The sequence below is a fragment of the Rhinopithecus bieti genome, unplaced genomic scaffold (genome assembly GCF_001698545.2).
Source record: "Rhinopithecus bieti isolate Rb0 unplaced genomic scaffold, ASM169854v2 scaffold_50801, whole genome shotgun sequence".
NCBI lineage: Eukaryota > Metazoa > Chordata > Mammalia > Primates > Cercopithecidae > Rhinopithecus > Rhinopithecus bieti.
In genome coordinates this window covers 78,044-89,023 of record NW_016819923.1, presented here as the reverse complement: position 1 = coordinate 89,023, position 10,980 = coordinate 78,044, and positions in this window count along the sequence as shown.

The window sequence follows — 10,980 nt, the reverse complement described above, 5'->3', positions numbered from 1 at the left end:
GTTTTATGTTTTCCACCATGGGTTGCATTATTTTTATATTTAAAAAATCAATGAATAAATTAATACTTTTTTTGCACCGCCAGAACTGTGAAAAGCCGTGAGTAAATATTTGTGAACAATATTACAGACTTTGATCCTAATATGCTTGACCACAAAGGACTTTTGCTAATCAGTAGAGAATGGGGCAAAAGATGTCAACAGATACTTTGCCTAAAAAGCAAAATGATTTTCCAGTAAACCTATGGACACATGTCAGCCTGTCCCTGAATCAAACCGAGGGTCGGGCTGCTTTTTCTTGAGTCCCAATAACAAGATGCCGATGAACTAGGGGAGAAGGGAGTTTTTATTTCTGTGACCGGTTACAGGGAGAAGGCCTGGAAATTATCGCCAGACCGACTCAGAATTACAAAGTTTTCCAGAGCTTATATACCTTATAAGCTATATGTCTATGTGTAAGTGTGCATTCATCGAAAGACATAAGTGATTAGCTTCTCCTAATCTATGACTAAGATCTGAGTCCTGAAGACCTTCTTCTGGAGCCTCAGTACATTTACTTGATCTAAATGGGTCCCTGTGCTGGGGTGATTACCCTTATCTTGTCTCCTGGCGTCCCCAGTAAAGCTTGTTTGTGGAGACCTGGGGAGTTTCTTCAGACCCCCAGTGAAAGTCGTTTAATCCTGAATGGTTCCTGTTAAGAATTCCTTCATTATCTTGTCATGCTTTAAGGCCCAGGAAAGGCCTAGGCAAAACTCTTGGTGGGCTTTTGTTACATTCCAGCCTTTGGATGAGGGCACTGGCTCTTTCAGCTTTTAATATTTAACTTCACCACTGAGTCAGAACTGAAACAGTTGATACGGAGGCCGGTGTTAGTGAGACTTGGCCTGCCACAAAACCACACTAATTGAAGAAATGAAAATCTGATGTCCAAATAAGTAATGAAGCCAATTTGAAGAAAATTATTTATGTGATTGCAAATTTTAAAAAGAACCTACAAACGAATACTTAAAAATATATTTAAGGTAGTGCTATGCTTTGAATATGTCCTTCAAAGTTCATGTGTTGGAAACTTAATTGCTGTTGTAACAATGTTGAGAGGTAGGACCTTTCAGAACAGATAAGGTTCAGAGCCCTCATGAATGGATTAATGCCGTTATTGTGAGAGTGTGTTAGTTATCATGACAGTGGGCTCCTGATAAAAGGCTAAGTCCGAACCCCATTTTCTCTTTGTCTCACACACCCTATCACCATGTGACACCTTCAATGTCCCCTGCCAGATACTGGTCCCATGCTCTTGAGACTTCCCAGCCACCAGAACAGTGAGCCAAATAAAATTGTCTTCTTTATAAATTGCCTAGCCTGTGTATTCTGATTATAGCAGTAGAAAACAGACTATGACAGGTAGGTAGACATCTTACCCAAAGAGAAACACATCTGAAAAATATACACCAATCTTTTTACATTGAATATGTACGGGTCACAGTGATGGGATCATATAGACGGGAGATGTAGAATGATTTCATCTTCCTAATATATACATTTGTAATGTTTAGTATTTTTAATTAGGAAAATTTCTTGAGAGAAACACTTGAGAATACATAATAGCAAATTAACAAAAAAAAATCATATATTTTTGTTTTAAGAAGTGTTCATGCTATTTTTTTTTTTTTTTAAGAAAGATTACAACTCTTGACTTGGGAGTTACCCCTACCTGTGCAGGTGTGTGATTTGTATATTACAATTCCATCATTTAGAATGTTAAAATTCTCATGTGTGGACTTATCTTCTGCTCTCTCAGGGGTTGGGTGTCCTCTCTCGGGGCATAGAGACACAGGGAAGAGAAGGGATCCCTTAAGAGAAGGGATTGCTCTTAAGCGATGGACAATTATAGAAATTTCTGGTTGATGCACTGCATATCAGTTCCCTTTATCACTCCCTTCCCCTTGCAAACTGATCTGTCCTAAGACTTTTGGGGTTATAATCTGACTCTGACAAACAGATAGCATCTGTGTACATTCAGTACTTTAAAAGGAAAAGGTGTGATTCTTTTTTTCTACTCTCATTCTGGTGGCCACTAAATTATCTTTCCTATGTCCTTTATACTTTCCATGTCTGTCTCTAATATGCCTTCTCTGAGATGGACTGAATTTTTTTTTCCTGTCATTCAGCTATTTTCAGATATCTTTGTAACTTTGTCCTTCCTTAAGAATATGTGATAAGCAAGAGTTTATTAAAACTATGTATGGTGAAATCACGCCCATCCAATAGAGCTCAGTTCTAATGCTGGCAATTTCATGTAGCATCTGACTGAACCCTGACAAGCTTCTGCAACTCGTTAAGTTTTAGCAACCTAAGACAGGCCAAGAAGCTGGTAATTCTGCCTATCAGAATCCTGTTATGAGGAGCACATGGAGGAAGAAAATGTAATGTAATGCAGCAAGCACAGAACCTGGCATGCAGCAGGCCCTCAGAGTTCCCCCATGTCCATAGCTACAAGTACCTGGGTTCCAGGTCTCCTGACTATAGTTAGCTTGCTCTGCAGGGGTGACTCAATTGGAAACAGCTCCCTGGGTGTTGGTAGCAAACTCAGGGGGCACTAAGAGCAGGAAGTAGAGTCTCTTCTGGCTCCTAGGGCTCTCCTCACTATGCCCTTCAGGAAAGGACTTATTTTGAAAACTCCACCTTGCTCATGTGACCCTGACAAAATGGTCTAAGGCCTACTCTTGCCTTGTTTGACAGAGCCCCTCAATTTTCTCTGAACCCCAGCTCCAGATCTCACAGATTCTCCTCACAAACACCATGTGAAGACAGTGGTGACAGGTCACTTCCCACATGCCACACCATGGGTGAATTGGTCAGTGCCAATCCTTGGCCTCAGGATCTCACAGGGCATGAAGGGTTCTGGGCCCCCTCTCCCACTCCAACCCACAGGACAGCCAGCAGACTCACTTTCAGTTAGAGGTGGTAGGTGGCAAGGGCCCAGGCTGAGTGTTTTCCATTGTCCTGAGGATGAGGGCAAAGTGAACCCTGAGATACCTGTCTTAGTCCATTTTGTGCTGTTATAAGAGAACACCCAACACTGTACAGTATGTTAGTCTGTTCTCACACTGCTATAAAAATACTACCTGAGACTGGATAAATTATGAACAGAAAAGGTTCAATTGACTCACAGTTCTGCATAGCTGGGGAGGCCTCAGGAAACTTACAATCATGGGAGAAGGCGAAGGGGAAGCAAGGCATGTCTTACATGGTGGCAGGTGAGAGAGAGAGCAAGGAAGTGCCGCACTTTAAAACCATCAGCTCTCGCGAGAACTCCTTCACTGTCATGAGAACAGCACAGGGAAAACCGCCCCCATGATCCAGTCACCTCCCACCAGGTCCCTCCCTCCACACGTGAGGATTGCAATTCAAGACGAGACTTGGGTGGTGACACAGAGCCAAACCGTATCACTGGGTGATTTGTAAAGAACAGCAATTTATATCTTACAGTTCTGGAGGCTGGGAAGTCCAAGGTGGGGGTCTTGCATCTGATGAGAGCCTTCTTTCTGTGTCATCCAATGGCAGAGGGTGGGAGGGCTAGAGTGCACAAGTGAGAGAAAGCAAGAGATCAAACTCATAGACTCAAGCCCTTTTATAACTGGTATTAATCCATTCATGAAGGTACAACCCTCATGACCTAAACACCTCCCATTAGGTGTTGCACTGGGGATTAAGTTTCCAACATATGCTCTTTTGGGGACACATTCAAACCAACCATTGCATTCTGTCCCTGGCTCCCCAAATGTATGTCCTTCTCACATGCAAAATACAGTAATTCCATCCCAGTAGCCCCAAAGTCTTAACTCACTCCAGCACCCAAAGCCCAGAGTCTCGTCTAAATTAGAGATGGGTGAGACTCAAGGCAGGATCCAGACTGAGGCAAATTTCCTCTAGCTGTGAGTCTGTGAAATCAAAACAAGTTGTCTATTCCCAAAATACAATGGTGGGACAGGCGTAGGATAGACATTCTCATTCCAAGAGGGAGAGATAGGCCAGAGAAAAGGCATAATTGATCCTAAGAAAGTCCACAACCCGTCAGAACAAACAACATTAAATTTTGAGGCTTGAGAATAATGTTCAAGTTCTGCCTTCTGGGCACACTGAGGCAGGGATTGGGCCCCCAGATTCTCAGGCAGCCATGCCTCTATGGCTTTGCTAGGCTCAGTCCACCCAGCAGCTCTCACAGGTTGGAGTCTTATTCCTCCAGCTCTCCCAGGGTATCATTAAATGCCAGTAGCTCTGAAATTCTGGGATCTTAGTAGCAATCCAGCTCCCACGCCTCTACTAGACATTACCCAAATTGGGGACTCTCTGCAACTGACTTGTTCCCACAGCCCCACCAGTTTACTGGCCTGGTGGGGACTCTCTCTGGCAGCTCTGCCCCTGTGGCAGGTCTCTACATGGGTCCTCAGGCTGTCTGCAGCATTCTGCGAAATCTAGGTGGAGGCCATCACAGACCCATGGCTCGTCAACACTGTGCACCTGCAGAATTAGCACCATTTGGTTGCCGCCAAGGTCCACTGCTTGAGCCTTCCAGACCGGCAGCCTGTTCAGCATGCAGCCTCCCCTTGAACTGTTGCTGGGACAGCCGAGGAGTGCTGCACGAAGGTGCGGGGAGCAGACACTTAAAGCAGCAGGGGGCAGCAGATGTTGAGGTCCCGTGGGCGTCTCTCTGGAAACTTTGCCTTCGCATTGTGCCCTGGACATGTGACTGGAGGAGCAGCCTGGAAAACTCTGAAATCTCGTCAGGGCCTTTCTTCAGTGGTCTTTGTCTTACTGAATAGCACCCGTTTCCCTTCTATCCATGGTAATCTCATTAGCAAAGTGGTCACTTGGCCATGTCTTTAGTTTGCACTCCTAAACATGCTTTTTCATTCTTTACATGGCTAGGGTGAAATTTTTCAACACATATACCTTCTTCCTATCTTTTAATTTACAAATTCCATCTTTAAAGCATTTCTCTCTCCTCTCATTTTTGCCTGAGTGGTCGAACAAAGTCACACAGTACCTTGAATGTTTTGCTGTTTAGTTATTTTTACTGCCGGATATCCTAGTTCATTAGTCTGAAGTTTTTTAAAGTTTTTTCATTTTTACATTTTTGTGGGTACATAGTAGGTGTATATATTTATGGGGTATATGAGATATGTTGGAACAGGCATGCAATGTGTACTAATCACATCACATCCCCTCAAGCATTTGTCATGTGTGTTACAAACAATCTATACCTTCTTAGGTACTTTAAAATGTACAATTCAACTATTATTGACTTTAGACAAAATGCTGTGATATCCCACCTCATTCATTCTGTCTATATTTTTTTGTATCCATTAACCATCCCCACCTACCCGCTGCCTCCACACTACCCTTCCCAGCCTCTGGTGACCATCCTTCTACTCTCTATGTCCACGAGATCACTTGTTTTGATTTTCAGGTCCTACAAATAAGTGAGAACATGCGATGTTTGTCTATCTGTGCCTGGCTTATTTCACTCAACATAAAGATCTCCAATTCCATCCACGTTGTTGCAGATGATTGGATCTCATTCTTTTTACAACCGAATAGTACTCCATTGGGTATATGTAGCACATTTTCTTTATCCACTCATCTGTTGATGGACACTTAGGTTGCTTCCACATGTTGCTATTGTAAACAGCGCTGCAACAAACAGGAGTGCAGATATCTCTTCCATATACTGATTTCCTTTCTTTTGGGTATGTACTCAGCAGTTGGATTGGTGGATCATACGGTAGCTCAATTTTTAGTTTTTTGAGGAACCTGCAAGTGTTCTCCACAGTCGTTGTACTAATTTGATTCCCACCAACAGTGTACGAGGGTTCCCTTTCCTCCACACCCTCATCAGCATTTGTTATTGCCTGTCTTTTGGATATAAGCCATTTTAACTGGGGTGAGACGATATCTCATTGTGGGTGTGATTTGCATTGCTCAGTGATACTGAGCACCTCTTCATCTGCCTGTTTGCCATTTGCACGTCTTCTTTTGAGAAATGTGTATTCAAATCTTTTGCGCATTCTCTAACCGGATTATTAGATTTTTCTCCAATACAGTTGTTTGAGGTCCTTATATATTATACTGGTAATTAATCCCTTGTCAGATGGGTAGTTTGCAAATATTCTTTCCCTTTGTGTGGGTTGTGTCTTCGCTTTGGTGGTTGTTTCCTTTGCTGTGCAGAAGCTTTTTAACTAGTCGTGTGTGATCCCATTTGTCCATTTTTGCTCTGGGTGCCAGTGCCTCTCGGGTATTACTCCAGAAATTTTTGCCCAGGACAGTATCCTGGAGCGTTTCCCCGGTGTTTTCTTGCAGTAGTTTCATAGGCTGACATCTCAGATTTACGTCTTTAATCCATTCTGATTTGATTTTGATATAAGATGAGAGATAATGGTCAGGTTTCATTTTTCTCTATAGGGATACCCAGTTTTCCCAGCACCAGCACCACTTATTGAAGAGACTGTCCTTTTCCCAATGTATGTTCTTGGCACCTCTGTCAAAAATGAGTTCACTGTAGGTGTGTGGATTTGTTCCTGGGTTGCCTATTCTGTCCCACTGGTCTATGGGTCTGTTTTAATGCCAGTACCTTGCTGATTTGGTTACTATAGCTCTGTAGTATAATTTGAAGTCAGGTAATGTGATTCCTCCAGTGTTGTTCTTTTTTGCTCAGGATAGCTTTGACTATTCTGGGTCTTTTGTGGTACTATACACATTTTCGGATTGCTTTTCCTATTTCTGTAAAGAATGTCACTGGTGCTTTTGTAGGGATTGCATCGAATCTGTGGATTGCTTTGGGTATTATGGACATTTAAACAACATTGATTCTTCCAATCCATGAACGTGGAATAACTTTCCATTATTGTGTCCTCTTCAATTTCTTTCATGAATGTCTTATAGTTTTCATTGTGGAGATCTTTCACTTCTTCTGTTAATTCCGAGGTATTTAATTTTATTTGTGTCTATCGTAAGTGAGATTAATTTTGATTTCTTTTTCAGGGTGTTCGCTATTGGCATATATAAATGCTAGTGAGTTTTGCAGGTTGATTTTGTATCCTGCAACTTTACTGAATTGGTTGATCAGTTCTAATAGTTTTTCTGGTAGAGTCTTAAGGTTTTTCTAAATATAAGCTCATATCATCAGCAAACAAAGATAATTTGGCTTCTTCCTTTCCAGTGTGGATGCTCTTTACTTCTTTCTCTTATCTGATTACTCTAGCAAAGACTTCCCGTACAATGTTGAATAACAGTGGTGAATGTGGGCATCCTTGTCATGTTTCAGATCTTAGAGGAAAGGCTTTCACTTTTTCCCCATTCAGTATGATACTAGCTGTCAGTCTGTTGTATATGGCTTTTATTATGTTGAGGTATGTTCCTTCCATTCCCAGTTTGTTGAGGAATTTTATCGGGAAGGAATGCTGAATTTTATCAAATGCTTTTTCAGCATCAGTCGAAATAATCATATGGTTTTTATCTTTCATTCTGTTGATGTGATGTGTCACATTGATTGAGTTGCGTATGTTGAACCATCCTCGCATCCCAGGGATAAATCCCACTTGGTCATGATGAAAGATCTTTCTGATGTATTGTTGAGTTGGGTTTGCTAGTGTTTAATTGAGGATTTTTGCATTGATATTCATCAGAGATATTGGCCTGTATTAAGAAGTCGCTGTAAGAAGATGCCTGAGAGTGGATACTTGGTCAGTGTAATGATTTTAATACGTGCCTTTTCTATTCTTCAGAAAATAGTCTCCTTTCATATTTACTTTAGAATGTCATGACCCCCAACCTATGGAATTAATTAAACAAAGAAACACTTCCAATACACTATTTCACATTCAGAAGGTTTCACAGTCTTTCAGTGTCGAACCTTCTGAGCAAAGCCAGGACAACAGGCTCTAAGCTGACAAAAAAGTTTACCAGTATCTTCCATAAAGATGTCCTTTTCTTTCATATAGATTCCATCCGCCAGTCAGGCCAGACCTTTCAGACTCTGACTTGTAAAAGAAATCTTGTGTAAGGAAAACTTACCAGTTTGCAACTAGTGTTTGGTCACTGCTGAGAGAAACAAATATTAAAAAATAAATAAGTAAATAAATATGTCTCAGAGAGTTAAATAGGCATACTTGGAAACACGACAGGCTAGAAAATGAATTTAATATGGCAGATTTTATTGGGAATGCATCATGCATCATAGGAGTTCAGAAATCAGGAAGTGCAGGGAGAAGAAAAAGATCACAAAGGCAAGTTTATGATTACATCTACCAATCGAGAAACCGCTTGCTCTCCAACTAATAGAAGATCAAGAGATGGTCAGATCTTGGTAGGCCCACAAGAGACGTCAAAATAAAATTCTCAAAAATAAACATCCTAGAGACCTCCAGTTCTGGCCAAGCTGGAGTTTGCCCTTTCCTCCCAGAAGATCCCTCTACATCAGAACACCCTGAATGTAACAGCAAACCAGCAAAGGGAACTCTGAAACGTGGAAAGGGGAAAGCAGACTGACTCGCGCTCTCAGGACTCGAGCAAGAACACAGGCAGCGCATTCCCTTGCTTTTTCTAATTCCACCCAATATCCCAGACAGGGTACTGCAGAAGCCCACAGTCCAGAACCACCAACAATGGCAGACACAAAGCTCCAAGAAAAGCCTATTTCCTCTGCCGAAAGACCAGAAAAAGCGTGATCTAAAGACTGAAAAACTTTTGTGACAGATTCCCCTCCCCTACACTAGACAAACAACAATGGAAAAACCTTACCTCCCCCACCCCCCGAGGTTTCAGGGAACAAGAAGGAAACTTGTCTTCTATCCTGCCTCTCTGAAGCAGATGGTGATGATCCAATTTACCTGTCAGGGTAGTGTCAGTGGTGTCCAGCAGCAAGATGAGCCTTCACCTTCACCTGACATCAATAACACTGAACAAGGCAGTCCAAGTTGGGACTAGTAAGCATTCCATTTATCCCCATCTCTGGTGTCAGTGATACCCAGTGGAAAATTGAACCTTTACACTCATCCAAACTCAATGAAGTGGTGTGAGGTGGGGCTAATCGACACTCTGCTTTCCCCCTCAGGCATTCTCTGCAAGCTAGGCCCTATGGAGAGCTGTGCCTCCGCGTCCACCCATCATCAAGATGGAATCAGGTGGTGGGAGGCAGGGTTTGTTGGCAGTCTCCTTTCCCCCTTCTTCCCCTGATGTTCTCAGAGACCAGTGGGGACCTAGGCTTCTGTCCCACCACACTGCAGCAACAATACGTTGAGTCAGCCATCCAGTTCCCCTTTCCCTGAAGCCTAGCAAAGAACTGTGTCTATACTCCCCCACCCCACCTCTGAGGTAACAAAGTGTTGTGAATTGGTGCCCCCTTTTTTATTGGAAATGTTCTCAGGGGGGCTAGGGTAAAAATTCGGCTCCCACCCCAGCCATCTGTGAAGAGGCAAGGTGAACCAGCAATCTAGCTTGTTAGGATGGTATCAGAACAGGAATCTGCACCTATCACCTTACGGTATGATGGGACCACCATCATATATGTGGCCTGTCACTGAACAAAAATTCATTATGCGGTGCATGACTGAATATGGACTATCTTAATGAAATGTCATCACAGCCTTATGAGGTTGAATTTATTACTATTCCCAGTTTAAAGATGTATAATAAAAGTTTGGAAGAGTTTACCTGGCCAAGGTTATTTAGCTACAAAGTGGTAATGCCACGGATTGAATCCTAAGATATCTGATGCCCATTACCCCATCTACTGAAGGATGACACTGTACTGCAAAAATTAAAACAGATATAGCTGAACTGCTTCTTTACCTGTAATTAGAATAAAAGAAAACAACAAAGCAAAACATAAAAACAACACAGTGACATGCTAACTGTCATGAAGAAAAGTACCACATGTCTGATAAGGTGATCAGAGATGTACACTAAGTAAGGAAGGTAGCTATATTGATATCTAAGGCCAGGCTGTTACAGAAAAACACATAATGGTATGGGAGTATGCTTGCTGAGCTAGTTTTAGAGCAACAAAAAGGAGGCTAGTGTGGCTGGAGAAAAATCCATTTATTCATTCAAAGTATCCACTGAAGCAGGCAGTGATATAGGCACTTAGGATACATTAATGAGCAATAGGCAAAGATATTCGCCCTTCTGGAATTTGTATTTTTCCACCATGGGAGACAGACAATAAAAACCAAAACAGCATATGAGTAAAATATATTGTATTCCAGAAGATGACTGTGGGGGGAAAAATCAAATAGGGAAGAAGTGGAATCAGGAGTGTGGCCTGAGGGTTGGACATTCAAACAAATATTGGCTGCCTTGCAATCGATAGTATCATTAGATGAGTGGAAGTTTTCTCCTTTGTGCCGCCTTTGCCAGGCATCAATGTAAATGCTCTATTGGCTTCACTGCAGAGAACAACACATTTTTCCTATCTTTGGTCCGGACTCAGTTCCTTCTTTAATATATCAGAGAACCAGAGACACTAATATCTGACAGCCTTTTGCCATCAAGTGGCCACGGATTTTTAAAGTAAACATCTCCTGCTACACGTCCACTAAATTTGAGCTTTTAACTGCGTGTGTTGAGACATGGCCTGGTAGAAACCTTCGCTGGGGCCGGGCGCGGTGGCTCACGCCTGTAATCCCAGCACTCTGGGAGGCCGAGTAGGGCGGATTACGAGCTCAAGAGAGCGAGACCATCCTGGCTAACATGGTAAAACCCCGTCTCCACTGAGAATAGAAAAACTAGCTGGGCATGGTGGCAGGCGCCTGTAATACCAGCTACTCGGGAGGCTGATGTAGCAGAATCGCTTGAACCTGGGAGGCAGAGGTTGCATTAGATGGGATCCCGCCAATGCACTCCAGCCTGGGCAACAGAGAGAGAATCCATCTCAAAAGAGGACAGGCAAGGGGAGGGGAAGGGAGGGGAGGGGAAGGGAGAGGA